The 17,200-nt window shown below is 47.8% G+C and overlaps 1 protein-coding gene across 1 annotated transcript in view; it reads right to left on the bottom strand.

The window, feature by feature from the left end:
• Positions 1–16,498, bottom strand: part of PHYHIP (phytanoyl-CoA 2-hydroxylase interacting protein) — a 70,092-nt gene extending 53,594 nt beyond the window's left edge. Inside the window, exon 1 of the mRNA XM_081960815.1 lies at positions 16,179–16,498. The gene's annotated coding sequence lies outside the window, so the exon portion shown is untranslated. The remainder of the gene's footprint in view (positions 1–16,178) is intronic.
• Between the last annotated feature and the right edge of the window lie 702 nt (positions 16,499–17,200).

Below are 17,200 nucleotides of genomic sequence, written 5' to 3'. Positions count from 1 at the left end.
CAAAGGAGTTTTACAGCTCTTTATAGCTCCATTCCATAAATTCTATGCCCACAGATTGCAAATTGATAAGAGTTCAAATGGCAAGGATCACACGTTTTGACATTTGCCAGATACTTTACAGAACCTAATATGTTACAAATCCAAGGCATAATCTACGTGTATTACAGAAAACAAATGTTTCTACTAAAACCAACAAGTTTGTATCCTTATTACTATTCCCCTTCACAACTCTATTCTGATCGATTGATTGATTAAATGCTTATAAAGGCCATCCTTAGGTGAAAGGATCTATGCACAGAAGATAATGCATTGGTGAGGGGTTTTTTCAGCTACCTACTTCCTAATCTGGTTTCGGCAGATGAATGAAGAAAGTCCTGTAATTTCCAGTTGGTGGCCACGCTGACTGGGGAATGGTGGGAATTGAAGTCCAACGCATCTTCATGGCATTATATCAACAGAGGCAGGGGGCTCACAGGGGTTCGGGCAATCCTCTAGCTAGGATTCTGCCCAGTTTGGTGAACCCCCAAATGCCACCCCTGGCTGGCCTTGCCCACCCCGCCCCACCCCACCCTCCCCTCCTAGGAGTCTCCACATGGCCCATTCATCATGCCAGGTTAAGTGCAGGGCTCGTGCAGAGGCTCGGGGAGGGGGGGAAAACTGGTCTGCCGGAAGTTCAAGAAGTTTGGAAACGGGCCTATTTCCAGCCTCTGAAGCCTGGGAGAAACAATTTTTGCCCTCCCGGAGGCTCAAGAAAAGCCTCCAGAGCCTGGGGAGAGTGAAAAATGACTCCCCCCTGCATCGTGGTGTAGGAGGCCAACCAGGCCATACTCACCATGGCCACGCCCACCCAGCAATGAGGCAGCAAACCTGTTGCTGCAATTTTTGAAGCCCACCCCTGGATGAAGGTCGTCCATAAACCGATGTCCTGGATGTGATAAATCACACCTGACATTCTGATCTGGGAGAGAATAACTGTTCTACATCGCAAAGATTCTAGCCTTAATGCCTAGCTTCTTCAGGTGAGGTCAGAATTCATCCTGAATCCTAGAATTGGAAGGCATCTTGATTGCCGGCTGAGGAAATCTGGGCGTTGAAGTCCACAAGTCGTAAAGTTGCCGAGGCTGGAGACCCCTGTCCCAGGAGATTACAAACTAAATAAATAAATATAAGTAAATAAACTAAGGTGCCTTCCCAGGTCAAAAGATTGCACCTCAATGCAAAGTCAGACTTTGGCAAAGTTTATGACCGGCTGGTTCATGTCAAATGCTTGAACTAGCTCTCAGGGTATGATGGGGAGAGTAGACAGGACAAAAATGGATGTAGTACCTAAGCAGGAGCAGTTACCTTTATTTGTGCCTCTTTTAACAATGTCAGAGCACTGGTGGGCTACGACCGGTACGCCCCAGTACAGGCGTACCGGTGCCTGCTGGGAGCACAAGGTACCGTTCCAGTACAGTGCTCCGGAGGGCCCACCCGCCCGTCTTCCTTACCGGTATTTGAGCCAAACGGGGCATTTGCGCACAGAGCGTACGCCGCCTGCGCGATGCTCCACCGAGCAGCTGGAGCGTCGCGGGCAGTGGGTATGCATGTGATGGGCACCCAACCCCGTTGCCCCGTTGCAACGGGATCCGGAACCCACCACTGTATCAGAGCTACAGTTTTAGCTTACAAGCCCCCCCTCAACGACTCACCTTTGAAAGACAAGTTCCTCAGAAGCAACTAATTAAGCTAAATGAGAACTTAAAAACCTAGCCAAGCCAATCCTGAGGCACCAGAAACCAACCCTGAGATCTTGGCGGAGTTGTCTTTTCCTGACCAAGCACCTTTGGAATTAGATCTGTGACTGCCATGGGCCATAAAAGTACCGTCACCTCTGAACTGAGCGTCAGAAGGCGGAGACATGGAGACTTCCATGTTGCTTGGTGAAGTGCCTTCAGCAAGAGTGGTCTGCAGAATAGACTCATGCTTCCCAATAGGCAGCAGCGTAACCCTGCCTGAGGAACATCAGCTGAACTTGAGTAGGACATCCAGAGTTTCTGGGATAAAATGTTCTGACCTGGGCTTCCCCGAAGCACGAAGCCGACTCCTCGTCCTCATAAAAACCCCTTTTATTTAGTTGAATTCATCTCCAGCCAACAGTCTTTCCAGAGATTTCACAACTACAGGCCTTTATCAGGCTTGGAGAGCTGCCAGGCCGTTATCTTCCAAACACCATGCTGTGGCAGCAATTACTTGGCAAGAAGTCAGGAAAGATCTTCACCCTAATGAATTGAACTAATTGTTTCCTGCAAACTCCACTCCCCTTTCGCTCCTCTTTATTCCCTATGGGAGGGGCCATTCACCGTCCACCTGTGCCTTTACTCCCAAGTCGACCCTTGTTCCTTAGCTGCTCCCTTCTCCTGGCAGCTCTGCACATGCACACACTGGGAAATGCCCCACTGATGTCTGACTCCGAAGGCAGCTGATAACAGTCAGACGGGCCTGGCCCACTCTCTGCCTCTGACGCAGAGCCCTCATCAGAGCCTTTCCGTGACTCCAGGACTGGGCCTTGTTCCTCCCCAACCTCCTGACTGTCTGAGTCTGCTGCCTGATCTGCTGGCCACTGGCAGGCCACAACACAAAAGCCTCAGTTGACCTCATCCCACAGCTCCAAAACGTCTTGGTTTCTGATACTGTGAATGTTTTGACTTCTGCCACATCTTTATCAGCCCACCCTAATCAAATAGCTGATGTGTACCCTTGAAAAATTCTCCCTAATGGTTAGTCAGAATTGATTTAAATTACAATTTTGTATCTTTTTCCTTCGGATGCACAAATCCCATGGCAACAAATGGTACCAAATATTTATGTGATCCTTTTGGTGTCCCACACCATCAAAGCTGACATCGGTCCGAGCATAGAACACCTCAAAGTAGTGCAAGATGAGAAGACCTGGAAGCCCATAGAATTGCCATAAGTCAGGGGTGTCCAAACTTGGGAACTTTAAGACTTGTGGACTTCAACTTCCAGAATTCCCCAGCCGGCTGGCTGGGGAATTCTGGAAGTTGAAGTCCACAAGTCTTAAAGTTCCCAAGTTTGGACACCCCTGCCATAAGTTATCATCCAGTGTCCCAAACCTCCTAATTTCAAAACTCATTTTTATCAGAGAGGAAAGCTCATACTTTTGATCCTCTCTACTGTATATATTTTCTTGAAATCTCTATCACATATCCCTCTTCATCATCTCTTTTCCACTCAGAAAACCATCCCAGTTGGATAACTTTCAGATATTCTGAAATCTGTATCATGTGTCCATCATCTCTTTTCCACCCCAAAAATCTTCCCGGTTGAATATCTTCCAGATGCTTTGAAATCTCTTATCATGTGCCCCACTTCATCATCTCTTTTCCACCCAGAAAACCTTCCCAATTTGGATATCTTCCAGATGTTCTGGAACCTCTAGTATCTGTCCCTCTTCATCACCTCATTTCCATCCAGACAATTGTCCCAGTTGGATATCTTCCAGATTTTCTGAAACCTCTATTGTGTGTCCATCATCTCTTTTCCATCCAAAAAAACCTTCCCAGTGGGATATCTTCCAGAGATTTTGAAATCCATCTCTCCTAGCCCCAAAACCCATGCTGCCTGGGAATGTTGAGACTTTCTGGTTCTACATATTGGAAGCAAAACCTTGGGTCAAAATTGATGTTCTGCAAAGCAATTTAACTGGTTTTCCCAGTTGTAATGTATGCTGTGAAAGTTGGACCATAAGGAAGGCTGAGCGCCAAAGAATTGAGGCCTTTGGACTGTGGTGCTGGAGAAGACTCCTGCGAGTCACTTGGACTGCAAGGCCATCCAACCGGTCAGTCCTAGAGGAGATCAACCCTGACTGCTCTTTAGAAGGCCAGATCCTGAAGAGGAAACTCAAAGGCTTTGGACACTTAATGAGAAGGAAGGACTACCTGGAGAAGAGCCCAATGCTGGGAAAGATGGAGGGCAAAAGAAGAAGGGGACAGCAGAGAATGAGGAGGCTGGATGGAGTCACCGAAGCAGTCGGTGTGAGCTTCAATGGACTCCAGAGGATGGTAGAGGACAGGAAGGCCTGGAGGAACATTGTCCATGGGGTTGTGATGGCTCAGACACGACTTTACAACTAACAACAACAAAGTAATTCAATCTCTGGGGCTTCCTGGGCCTCTTTGGTAGCTTGACAAACAAGCTCAGAGACATCCCCTGCGTTCTCAGAGCATCAATCGGATTCCAAATTGATGATCCAAATTAGCAGGCCAATCATGAGGATCAGCAGAAGACACAGGGAAGGTTGTTTGAAGAGGAAAGATTAAAAAAAGAAAAATTCACTGAGAGCTATTGGAGAGGAAACTCAAAGTGAGAAAATAAGAATGTGGACGCAAAGGTAGCTCTGGTTGATGGACGGACCTTTTAACTCCTTTGTTTGGTTTGGTTTGGTTGAGGGGGGGATATTGCTCATGTCACTGGAGTCCTGCCCAGGGCCCCTCCCGAATGACATTCCTGCCCTTCCCCTCCAACATGTTTGCACAGCAGTGAAGCCGCTCCCTTGCCAGGGTGCTGAGCCAAAGCAGAAAGGTACAAAGTGGGGGGGGGAGGGGGGCAGAAGCAAAAGAAGCAAGCTTCTGCCACAGCAAGCTGTTGTATTCCACTACCCCCCCCCCTCCCTGGACGGTCAGGAAAAGCAGGTTGAGATGTTCCCTGCCAAGAGACGCTGCCAAAAAGACAGACTGACTGATTCAGATCCTCGGCAGGAGGCAGCCCACCAGCGAGCCCACGCAGCCGCCTGCTTGCCACTCGCTCACGTGGGCCTTAAAGACCGACCTTCCTGCCTGACACGTGGAGTGGCACAGCACCCCCCCCCTCCTCAAGGCAAGCAGGCAGGGCTCCCTTTAGAGATCAAAACCAGGCAGGCAGGCCCCGTGGGCGCACGCTCGTCCGGATGGTCTCAAGGGATTTCTCCCAAGTCGCAGGCAGAAACATCTGGATCGCCCAATGGCCCTCCTGGGGGTTTCCTCTCCCCCCCTCCCTCCCACACACACTTGGTAGCTTTCAAGAAAGTCTCTTTTGCAAATGCTCTGTTTGTCAGACCAGAGTGCAACACCAGGACATCGGCACACTTCCCCCCCCCTTCCGAGAATCTCACATTCTTCCCAGAGCCTGCCAGTTGAGGATCAATTTGTCCGTCCATCTGTTATCTATCTATCTATCTATCTATCTATCTATCTATCTATCTATCTATCTATCTATCTATCTATCTATCCCCCCTTTCCCTACATTCATTTCTTTCTTTCTTTCTTTCTCTTTCTTTCTCTTTCTTTCTCTTTCTTTCTCTTTCATTCTTTTTCTTTCTTTCTTAATGTCTATCTATATATCTACCTATCTATCTCCCTTTCCCTACATTCATTTTTCTTTTTCTTTCTTTCTCTTTCTTTCTCTTTCTTTCTTTCTTTCTTTCTTTTTCTTTCTTTCTCTTTCTTTCTTTCTTTCTTTCTTATTGTCTATCTATATATCTACCTATCTATCTCCCTTTCCCTACATTTTTCTCTCTCTCTTTCTTTCTTATCTTCTATCTATCCCCCTTTCCCTACTTTTCTTTCTTTCTTTGTTTGTTTCTTATCATCTATATATCTATCCCCCTATCTATCCCCCTATTTATCCCTCTTTCTGTCTGTCTGTCTGTCTGTCTGTCTATCTATCTATCTATCTATCTATCATCTATCTATCTATCATCCATCTATCTATCTATCTATCTATCTATCTATCATCATCTATCTATCTATCTATCTCCCTTTCCCTACATTCATTTCTTTCTTTCTCTTTCTTTTTCTTTTTTTATTGTCTATCTATATATCTACCTATCTATCCCCCTTTCCCTACATTTCTTTCTCTCTTTGTTTGTTTCTTATCATCTATATATCTATCCCCCTATCTGTCCCTCTATCTGTCTATCTATCTATCCCCTTTCTCTATATTTCTTTCTTTAGCTTTCCTTCTCATCATCTATCTATCCCCCTTACCCTACATTTCCTTTTCTTTTTTCTAATCATCTATCTATCCTCCTTTCTCTTCCTTCCTTCCTTTCTTTTTCTTTGTTTCTTTCTAATCATCCATCTATCTATCCCCTTACCTTTCTTTCTTTCTTTCTTTCTTTCTTTCTTTCTTTCTTTCTTTCTTTCTTTCTTATCTATCATCTATCTATCCATCCATCCATCTATCTATCTATCCCCCTTTCCATTCCTTCCTTCCTTCCTTTCTTATCATCTATCTATAATCTATCTATCCTCCTCTCTCGCCCGCTATCGATCTATCAATCCATCCACACACACCCCTCTCTCTCATATGGCACATTCTCATCACATTTCAGTAAACACACAAGGGATAAAAATGCAAAATATGAAACATCAAAGAGACTTCTCTGTTCCTTTTGGAGAGAACATGGTTCATGTAATGATTTCTTTTTCATGTCCACCTACATAGTGCAATTTGAATGTTCTGATCTCATTCTCAGAAGCGACAGTTTAAAAAACCCAAACTTTTTTTGGAAAGAAGCAGATCACCTGTCCACAGGGATTCCCCAATTTCACTTTCTAGGAGTCCCACACAGAATGGCAATAATTTGTATGAATTAAGTCCAACACATCTCCAAGTTGGCAAGTTGGAGAAGGCTGGTGTAAAGATTTACAGAATTACAGAATAACAGAGTTGAGAGGGACCCTGGAGGTCTTCTAGTCCAACCCCCTGCCCAAGCAAGAGACCTTACACCCTTCTGGACTAATAGCTATCCGATCTCTTCTTAAAAACCTCCAGTGATGGAGCGCCCACTATTTCTGAAGGCAAACCATTCCACTGATTAATTGTTCTGACTGACAGGAAATTGCTCCTTAGTTCTACATTGGATCTCTCTTGATAAGCTTTAAATCTGGGCTGCTGATCCCTATTGCGGAAACATTTCAGGAATTCTATGGAGCTGGGAGGACTTGCAGTGAGATTCCTCTCTGCCCAGACATGTGTCAGTTTTGGGCAGACCCATCAAATGTTTTGATTATGAGCCATAATGTCTGCTTGTGTACTGCAATGGTTGGACGCAGTGTGTATTTATTTGTTAGTGCCGTATGTGTGAGAGGACAAAAGAGATAGAAGGGCAATGATATATTGTAGAAGAACAAGAAAGAAAAAATAGAAAAAGGTAATAATCATGATTATTATCATCAAACCGGTCAGTCCAAGAGGAGATCAACCCTGACTGTTCTTTAGAAGGCCAGATCTTGAAGATGGAACTCAAATACAAAGGAGAAGGAAGGACTCATTGGAGAAGAGCCTCATGCTGGGAACGATGGAGGGCAAAAGAAGAAAGGGACGACAGAGAGTGAGGTGGCTGGATGGAGTCACCGAAGCAGCCGGCGTGAGCATAAATGGACTCCAGAGGATGGTAGAGGACAGGAAGGCCTGGAGGAACGTTGTCCATGGGGTCAAGATGCATCGGACATGACTTCACAACTAACAACAACAAATAATCACAATGGTTTAAAGCAGGGGTCTCGAGCCCCTCGGCCGCAACCCACTACTGGGCCGCAGCCTATTCGAAAATGGGCCTAGTGAGCAATGAGGAAGCGAGCCTGAGCAAAGCTCTACTCGTGCAAGCGGTATGCCCTTGCACTAGCGTGCGAAGCTCCACTTGCGTGAACAGAGGACACTCGCACACAAAACTCCATTCAGGCCATAGGAACTTCATGCAGGAGCACCCTCAGCTGGTATGAGTGGAGCTTTCCATGCGAGCACAAGCGCTCTCTCCTCACGCCCGAAGCTCCACTCGCAAGAGCGGAGGGCGTGTACGCCCGCCACTTACAGCAATGGAGCTGCGTGTGCCTTCCAATAACACCCACCCACACACGAAAGGTTGGGGACCACTGGTTTAAAGTGAAAGTAAGAATGCCCGTGGGGGGGACAAAAAGAAGCTGGAGGTATTTCTGTTCCAGATGCAAAGGACTGTAAATAGGTTGGTCCTGTCACGTTCTCGCTCTTCTTTCTCCTGAAACAAATTGTGGATGATAAGCCCTGGAGCAAAGCTGTACACAATTGGCTGCCCTAAATTATCCTCATCACGATCTCTCCTGGCAAAGTCTTCTCAATGCTATAAAATATACATTCAAAAGTACAAAAGCCAGCCCGACAGATGCTCTTGGAATACACCAAAAGAAATATGAAATGTATTCAAAAGTGAACATTTAACCACTGTTGAACCTATGTATTGTGGCCCTCCAGCGGCCAGCAGAGCTGGCAGCAGATTCGGACAGTGAGGAGGTTGGGGAGGAACTTGGGCCGGTCCTGGAGGGTGGGGAAGGCTGGGATGAGGGCTCTGCATCGGAGGCAGAGAGGGGGCCAGGGTCGTCTGACAGTTATTAGCTGCCTTCAGACCTAGACAGCAATGAGGCAGAGGAACAGCTGGAGCCTGTTCCCAGTGTGTGCATGCGGACAGCTGCCTGAAGAAAAGAACAGCTAAGGAAGAGGAGTAGGACCATTTGTGTCAACTTAATGACTATAAGATGATGACACACTTAACTCTGCCACCACCTCTGCCTGCTGTTCTCCTACACTTCCCCCACAATGTGTCTTGGGGGTAAAGGAGACAGCTCATTGTTCTTGTCAGCATTCACACATTGCTGAATAGTTTTCTTCCATGTCAAGAAACCCACCTTGGTGACCAAGCTCACCCTTCCACAAGGACATGTTTGACACCTACCAGTTCACCAACTGTTGTGGCCTGCAAGCAGCCAGCGGAGCTGATAGCAGTGTCGGACAGTAAAGAGTTTGGGGAGGAACATGGGCCAGTCCTGGAGGCTGGGGAAGGCGCAGAAGATGGCTCTGCATCATGGGCAGAGATGGGGACAAGGCCATCTGATAGTTCTCAGCTGCCTTCGGAGCTAGACAGCAGTGAAGCAGAGGAACAGCTGGAGCCTGTTCCCAGTATGCGAATGCGCATAGCTGCCAGGAGAAAAGAACAGCTAAGGAACAAGGGTCAACTAGGGAGTAAAGCCACAAGTGGACGGTGAATGGCCCTTCCCATAGGGAATAAAAGAGGAGTGAAAGGGGAGTGGGCTTTTGCAGGAAACAATTCATTATTTTGTTTGTTTCAGGAGTGTGAAGATCTGTCTGTGAATCTCAGAGACTCTGTGCCAAGTCTTTCCTTGCAAGGCACCTCTTTTGGGAAATATTTACATGGCAGCTTTCCAAGATAGATAAGGTCTGTGGTCATAAATATTCCTTTGAAAGACTGTTTGCCAGGCCTTGCTGAATGTGAATGAGAGGAATTCACATTCATTTAATAAAAGGGGTTTTGTCGGGACCAGGAATCTGCTTTGTGCTTTTGGGGAAGCCTAGGTCAGAGCACTAAGCCCACATACACACACACACACATACACACACACTGTTGTTATTCAGTTACTAAGTCATGCCTGACTCCTCATGTCCCCATGAGGGTCATGCCAGCCCCCCACCCCATCCTCCACTGTTTCCGGGAGTTAGTCCAAATCCATGTTTGTTGTGTCGATGACACTATCTAACTGTCTCATCCTCTCCAAATCCTCTTCTATTTTTTGCCACATGCACCTATATTCCTTCGTATGTTCTTTGCCTGGGATCAAACATCAGAGCCAATCTGGGTGTTCCACTTACTGTATTCTTGCGCGTCTGATTGTGAGTACGGCATGCAACTCGATTAAATGGTTAAAACGTGACTATTCTGAATGGCTGATTGGCAAGGAAAGGAGCTGGCCTTTGTCCATCATCCCAAACAGCAAAGAGGAATAAGAGTAGAGAGTGTAGAGCAGAGCAGAGCAGAGCAACACCTTGGAGATCTTCTAGTCCAGCCCCCTGCTCAAGCAGGAGAACCGATACTATTTCAGATAAGTGACTCTCTAATCCAGTCATAGCGAACCTTTTAGGCACCGTGTGCCCAAACTGCATGTGTGCACATGTCCAAACTGAAAGGAGCATGCACATGCATGACCGTGCGCATGTGCATATGGACATGCATGAATGCGCACATGTGCTGACATGCATCCATACATGAACAGACATGCACGCATGTGCCGCAGGGACCCGAAGACCAACTGGCATCCCAACACCTGCAGCGCAGCAAAAGGTCAGATCTTTTTCCTTCGTGAGCTTCTGTTTTGTCGTTTGCAGGGAAACAGAAGCTCATGAAAGAAATGCCACGGAGATCTGACATGGGGCGACGGCGCGCGTGCCAGCAGAGTTGGCTCTGCATGCCACCTCTGGCATGCATGCCATAGGTTCGCCACCACTGGTCTAGTCTCGTCTTAAAAACCTCCAGTGAATCAGTTCCCATGAAGTCCTCCCTGTTAGGAAGCTTCTCCTTCATTCCAGGTTGCTTCTCTTTGATCAGCTTCCAACCTTTGCTTCTTGGTGCTTTGGAAAATAAATTGACCTGCTCTTCTTTGTGGCAGCCCCTCAAATACTGAAATGCTGCTATCATGTCCCTCCTAATTCTTCTTTTCTCTAGACTAGCCAGACCCAAATTCTGCAGCCGTTCTTCATATGTTTTAGTCTCCAGGCCTTTGATCATTTTAGTTGCTCTTCTCTGAACTTTTTCCAAAGTCTCAAGATCTTTTTTGCAGTACGGTGTCCAAAATTGGTGGCAGTATTCCAGGTGTGGCCTTACTAGGCTTTTATAAAGTGGTCCTAATACTTCACGTGATCTTGATTCTATGCCACTATTTATACAAACCCTGAATTGTATTAGCTTTTGTGGCGGCGGCTACACATTGCTGGCTCGTATAATATAGTTTTTCACTAATTGACGTTCTTTGGATGTCTTTTTGCTGCCTTTATCTTATTATAAAATGTATGTTGAGAAATATATTGGTGGTGCTGATTTTGCACATCTCTACTTAGGCCAAGCCAGAGAATCTGCAGAAGTCTTTGGAGGCTGTTTAAAAGACTGAAGCAAAATCCCCTTCAGCTCAAGAAATATAAAACCTGCCATTCTGAGCTGCCTTATGTGCTACAATCTTACATATAGAACCTGCAATTCATCAGTATCTATCTAGATGGTAGAACCCCCATCTAGATAGTGAACCTGTTCTATAGATTGGACCGAAGAGGTCAAACCAGAGGTGCAAGGTCCCGGTTCGGCCCGGATCAGGCGAAGTGGTAGTAGTGGTGGCAGGAGGCAGAATTGAAGGGGGGGCTTCCAGTTAGGACCTTTGTGGCTGCCCGAGTTTTCTTTTCTGTGGGAAACAGTTCCAAATGGCTCTTTGGGTGTTTAAGTTTGCCGACCCCTGTTCTAGAAGAAGGGAATAGTCAAGCACTTCCACTCCATTGCCAATAAAACTATGCAGATCTATAGATTATATATAAGTGCCATGTTTCCTTGAAAATAAGACAGGGTCTTATTTTCTTTTGACCCCCAAAATAAGTGCTTGGCCTTATTTTTGGAGAGGTCTTATTATTTTTGAGGTGCAGAGCATGGTCACCTCATAGCTGCTGCTATGTTGCAATATTTATGGGGAGGGCTTATTTTAGTGCATGCGCTCAAAAGCTCGATTGGGCTTATTATCCAGGGAGGTCTTATTTTTAGGGAAACAGGGTAGATAGAGCTGATATTATTAATGTCTTCCGTTCAATCATGTAGAGTCTAGCAAAATTCGAAATAGATTTTTTGCCTATCTTCAGATTAACAGTTCTGGTCATCTCGTATGAGCATACCTGCTCCCAATCACCTACTTGGAAAAGAACATGGATACATATAAGCTACTGCAGGGGTGTCCCACCTTGGCAACTTTAAGATGGTGGACTTCAACGTCTAGAATTCCCCATCTTGGCTGGGGAATTCTGGGAATCAAAGTCCACAAGTCTTAAAGTTGCCAAAGTTGGACACCTCTGATTTGGATATTTCTACTCTTAGTTGTGTGAGATGCGGTGGCTCAGGGGCTAAGACGCTGAGCTTGTTGATCAGAAAGGTCGGCAGTTCGAATCCCTTGCGCCGCATAATGGAGTGAGCTCCCGTTACTTGTCCCAGCTTCTGCCAACCTAGCAGTTCGAAAGCACGTAAAAATGCAAGTATAAAAATAGGAACCATCTTTGGTGGGAAGGTAACAACGTTCCGTGCGCCTACGGCGTTGAGTCATGCCAGCCACATGATAATGGAGACGTCTTCGGACAGCGCTGGCTCTTCGGCTTTCAAACGGAGATGAGCACCACCCCCTAGAGTCAGGAACGACTAGCACATATGTGCGAGGGGAACCTTCACCTTACTCTTAGTTGAACTTGTATACCCTCGGTAGTCCATGCCTCCTGAATTCTACTCTGTCAGCCTATTTCTGATGGTTTCCGCCTAACCAGAAAGGCTTGGGTAGAGTCAGTCCATAGCATATCAAAAAAAACATGCCAACTATCTTCTAGGTCTCAGGATCTGCCTTCTGGAATTGTGTCGCCCTCATCCTGATGGTATGGAACATCTTAAAGACTCATCAGTTCTGCAGGCCCTGGGGTGGGGTGTTTGTAGAGCCTTATAGGTGATGGGTTTGTTATTAAAGAAAGTGGGTTGGTCCAGCCACACAGGATTTTCTTGCTGTTTTCCATTGTTTTCTTTCCTGTTTTTATTTGATGTCAGCCACCCAGAGAAATTCGGAAGTTGGACAGCTTCTAAGTCTCAGAAGCAGGTGAATAAGTAAACGAATACTTTGCATTCTCAAACAAAGTTTTGTTTTTCAACCCTTTTGGTTTGTTATTTCTTCTGCAACTATTTCGGTTTATTTATGTTTAATTCTCTCCATTTGTCTTTTGAACATTGGCTTTTGTGGGTCTCTTTGAAGCTTTGAAGGGGACTTGGTGCCTCAATGGTTAAGACGCTGTGCTTGTCAATCAGAAATATTTTGTGCGCCGAATCAGCAGTAATGCCAGCAGGAACCAACCCCTCAACAGAGGGATACAATCAAGATCAAGGGAGGTACTAATACCACTCTATAAAGCCTTAGTAAGACCACACCCAGAGTACTGCATCTAGTTTTGGTTACCACACTATAAAAAAGACGTTGAGGCTCTAGAAAGAATGCAGAGAAGAGCAACCAAGATGATGAGGGGACTGGAGGCTAAAACATACGATGAACGGTTGCAGGAACTGGGCCTGGCTAGTCTAGTGAAGAGAAGGACCAGGGGAGACAGGATAACAGTTTTCCAATATTTGAGGGGCTTCCCCAAAGAGGAGGGGGGTCAACCTATTGTCCAAAGTACCCGAAGGCCAGACAAGGAACAATGGATGGAAATTGAACAAGGAGAGATTCAACCTAGAAATAAGGAGGAACTTTCTGACAGTGAAAACAACCAACCCATGGAACAGAAGTTGCCTTCAGAAGTTGTGGGAGCTTCATCCCTGGAGGCTTTCCAGAAGAGACTGGACTGCCATCTGTCGGAAGTGGTGTAGGGTCTCCTGCTTGGGTGGGAGGTTGGACTAGATGACCTACAAGGTCCCTTCCAATTCTGTTAATCTAATCTGCAGTCTTCCTGCCCATCATCTCCGCTTCCACAGCAATAGAACCCAGATTCTCCCGCAGACAGCTGAACTGCAGGGAAATGCAATCATTAATTGCAGGCAAGCTATCGGTGAAAACCTTACATCTAACAAGTCAATTACCTGCATCACATTATTCTCTTTTTTTTTTTCACAAGTTGCTAAGAGTAGCAAAACAAGTTTGCTCTTCTCTCGCTCCCTTGCTCAACACCCCAGCGGGCTTAGCTCAGCTGAAGAGAGGCACATGTAAACCCACGTGTTTCAAACCAAGATTTGCTGGAAAAACTACAATAGAAGCATTTTGCACAACAGGCTGAGCCCCAATAATCAAAGCAACCTTCCTTACAATGTACTGTGATATAAGGATTGAGGAAAAGCAAAAATCACTCAGAACGCTTCTTGGCCAACTCAGGATGTGACACAAGATCTTCTGAACGCTAGCCACAATGTCTTGACTTCTAAATCCACCGCACACATAAAACACGCAGTTATAAAACAGCTACAGTGCTGCGACACGCAGCGGCAATCTGACGGTGCAGCGAAGAATTTTCTTTCCCCTACTTGTGATGATCCATGCTTTGCATGCGGGTACAAAGATGCACAAAGCTACTTGCCAATCTCTAATCCTAGGCCGCAGACATGTGCTCACGTGCCCACATGCCAAAATTCTGTCCATGCAAACGTCTGTGCTTCCATGTTTATAAAAAGGACACATACATAACTGTTTAGGGCCTGATTCCAGGCAAGTAAAGGTAGGTTCCCCTCGCACATTTATGCTACTCGTTCCCGACTCTAGGGGGCAGTGCTTCCATGCTGAAGGTGCATGGAAGGCTGTTACCGTCCCACCAAAGATGGTCCCTATTTTTCTACTTGCATTTTTTTACGTGCTTCCGAACTGCTAGGTTGGCAGAAGCTGGGACAAGTAACGGGAGCTCACTTCATTACGCAGCGCTAGGGATTTGAACCACCAAACTGCTGACCTTTCTGATCGACAAGCTCAGCGTCTTAGCCACTGAGCCACTGCGATTTCAAGACTCCTGTCCAAATTTGGCAAAGCCCTCCCGGTGCAGCTCTCGGTGTTTGTGTTTCTGCAGGAAGGCAGAAGGATGACGCTTTCCTGTTGGTCATGAGTAATTGAACCTGACAGGTATAATAGCTGTCATTAAGCAGCTGGCAAAGCGCAGAGGGAATCAGCCAATTCAGTGTGTGTGCATGCGTGTGTGTGTATGTGTGTGTGTGTGTGTGTGTTTGTTTGTTTGTTTGTTTGTTTTTCAAACTTGGCAACTTGAAGAGGGGCATATTTCAGTTCCTAGAGTTCTGGGAATTGGAAGTCCACCCATCTCCCAAGTGGTCAAGATGGAAAGGCACCTGGCCACACAGGACACCCCTCCCCCTAGAGTTGGGTTTAAAGCCTGACGGAGACCCCAGCCCTCCTGTCGGATGGGCAGAGAAGAAGACCGTCTACACTGCAGCAAATCGCTTCCCTCCCTTCGGCCCTCTCCACAACGGCACCGTTTATGCCACCCATCCCGGAGGAAAAAACGTAGCTCCACCTTTTGATAAGGGGAAAAAACCAAACAAACGCCACTGCAAAATTTCTTGAAGCGGATCCCAAAGACAAGAAGTTGGGGAGGGTTGTGCGGAAGGGCTGGGATAGGGCCAAGGCTTCCATCCTCGCCTTTGGCTGTCCCATTTTCCCTCGTCTCTTCATGGCACATTTCAAATCGTTTGCCTCCGGTCTTATTTCTATTTATTCCATCCCGCATCCAGGCTGGAATTCACACACACACACACACCCAGACCATTCAAAGAACCAACCAGCTTATTTCCTTTGCCCCTTTTGCCCCACGCCTTTGCCCACAATAACAACAACCCTGTGAGGTGGGTTGACCCACACGCCAAGAGCCCAAAGGTCTTCCTCCAATCCCTGACCCCCAACACTATCATCCACCACCCAGGGGGCGAAGCAGGTCCCCCATCTCGGGCTGGAAGGCGACCCTCCAAAGGTCACCTGAGGATTTGGGGGGATCCAATGCCCCTCCTCTAAAGCGGGCAGTTCAAGACCCGGCTGGGGATGATGGGCTTGGGTGTCAGGAAAGGCTCTAATAATTCCTCCAATCCCTGATCCCCCCTCAGCACCATTATCCACCACCCAGGGGTTGAAGCAGGTCCCCCTGTCTTGGGGTTGAAGGCGACCCTCCCAAGGTCCATCTACGAGAATTGGGGTGTTCCAAAGCCCCTCCTCTAAAGCGGGATCTCCCGGGCAGTTCGAGACTCGGCTGGGGATGATGGACTTGGGTATCAGGAAAGGGAGAAAGGTCGCTCTAATAATTCCTCCAATCCCTGATCCAACCGCGTCATCCACCACCCAGGGGATAAAGCAGGTCCCCCGTCTCGGGGTTGGAGGCGACCCTCCCCAAGGTCACCCGAGGATTGGGCCGATCCAATGCCCCCTCCTCTAAAGCGGGCAGTTCGAGACCCGGCTGGGGATGATGGGCTTGAGTATCAGGCCAAGGCACCGAAGGAAGGAGAGTGGCTCGAAATGCGCACCGCGCCTCGCTTCGCCGCGATCGCGCTCCCTCCCCTCCCTCTGGCGCAGGAGTCCCGGGCTCGCTCGGGCTTCGCAACGCCGCCTTACCTGGTTCCGCAGGAGGCGCCGGATCGCTGCAATGATGTGAACGTGGCGGGGGAGCCAGAGACGGGCAGGCGGATCCCGGGGAGACGAAGAGCAGCGCTCGCCCCAAACGCGCGCAAGCAAGCAGTCACGACGCCGACGAGCCCTTGCGACGGTCGCGGCTGCTGCTGCTGCTGCTGCTTCCCATGCCAGAAGCCCGCAGGGGAGGATGAAGAGGCCCCCCGGCTTTAGCCCGACTCCGCCCGGGACGCCCGCTGCGCCGCCGCGCCGCTTAGGATCCCGGTCCGGAAAGCTGCGCAACCTTGCCGGCAAACCTTGCAAAAGCCAAGCCAGGCGTCGCGCGGCATGCGGAGAGGAGGAGGAGGAGGAGGGCGGGGCGGGGCGGGCAAGCAGAGGATTCCGACTCCCCCTCGACCAATCGCCGGCCAGCCTGCCCAGCATCAGGGAGGAGCCAAGGTTTGACACCCTAACACCCCCCCCACACACACACACACACCTCTCTCTCTGTCTCAAGCCCCCACCAACACCAAGACCACTTCTGGTGCGCCAGGCTGCGATCGCTGCGCTTCTGCTGCTCCCGGTGGCCGGGATCGCGCAGCTCGGAGGAATACAGATTACAGATGAACAGGCTTTAACAGGATAAACAGAGTTGGAAGGGGTCTTGGAGGTCATCTAGTCCACACACACACACACACACGCCCAAGCAGGAGACCCTAGACTATTTCTGACATCTCTTCTTGAAAGCTTCCAGGGATGAAGCTCCCACAACTTCCGAAGGCAACTTCTGTTCCATGGGTTGATTGCTCTCACTGTCGGAAAATTCCTCCTTATTTCTAAACTGAATCTCGCCTTGTTCAGTTTCCATCCATTGGAAAGGACCTTGTAGGTCATCTAGTACAACCCCCCCCCCCCCCGCCTGAGCAGGAGACCCTACACCATTTCTGACAGATGGTAGCTTGAAAGCTTCCCAGGATTAAGCTCCTACAACTTCTGGAGAGAGCTGTCCCATGGCACAAGTCTTAAAA

Source organism: Natrix helvetica (assembly GCF_964273705.1).
Source record: "Natrix helvetica genome assembly, chromosome: 8".
NCBI lineage: Eukaryota > Metazoa > Chordata > Lepidosauria > Squamata > Natricidae > Natrix > Natrix helvetica.
The sequence above is the reverse complement of the archived record's forward strand: the minus strand, read 5'-3'. Positions and strand labels throughout refer to the sequence as shown.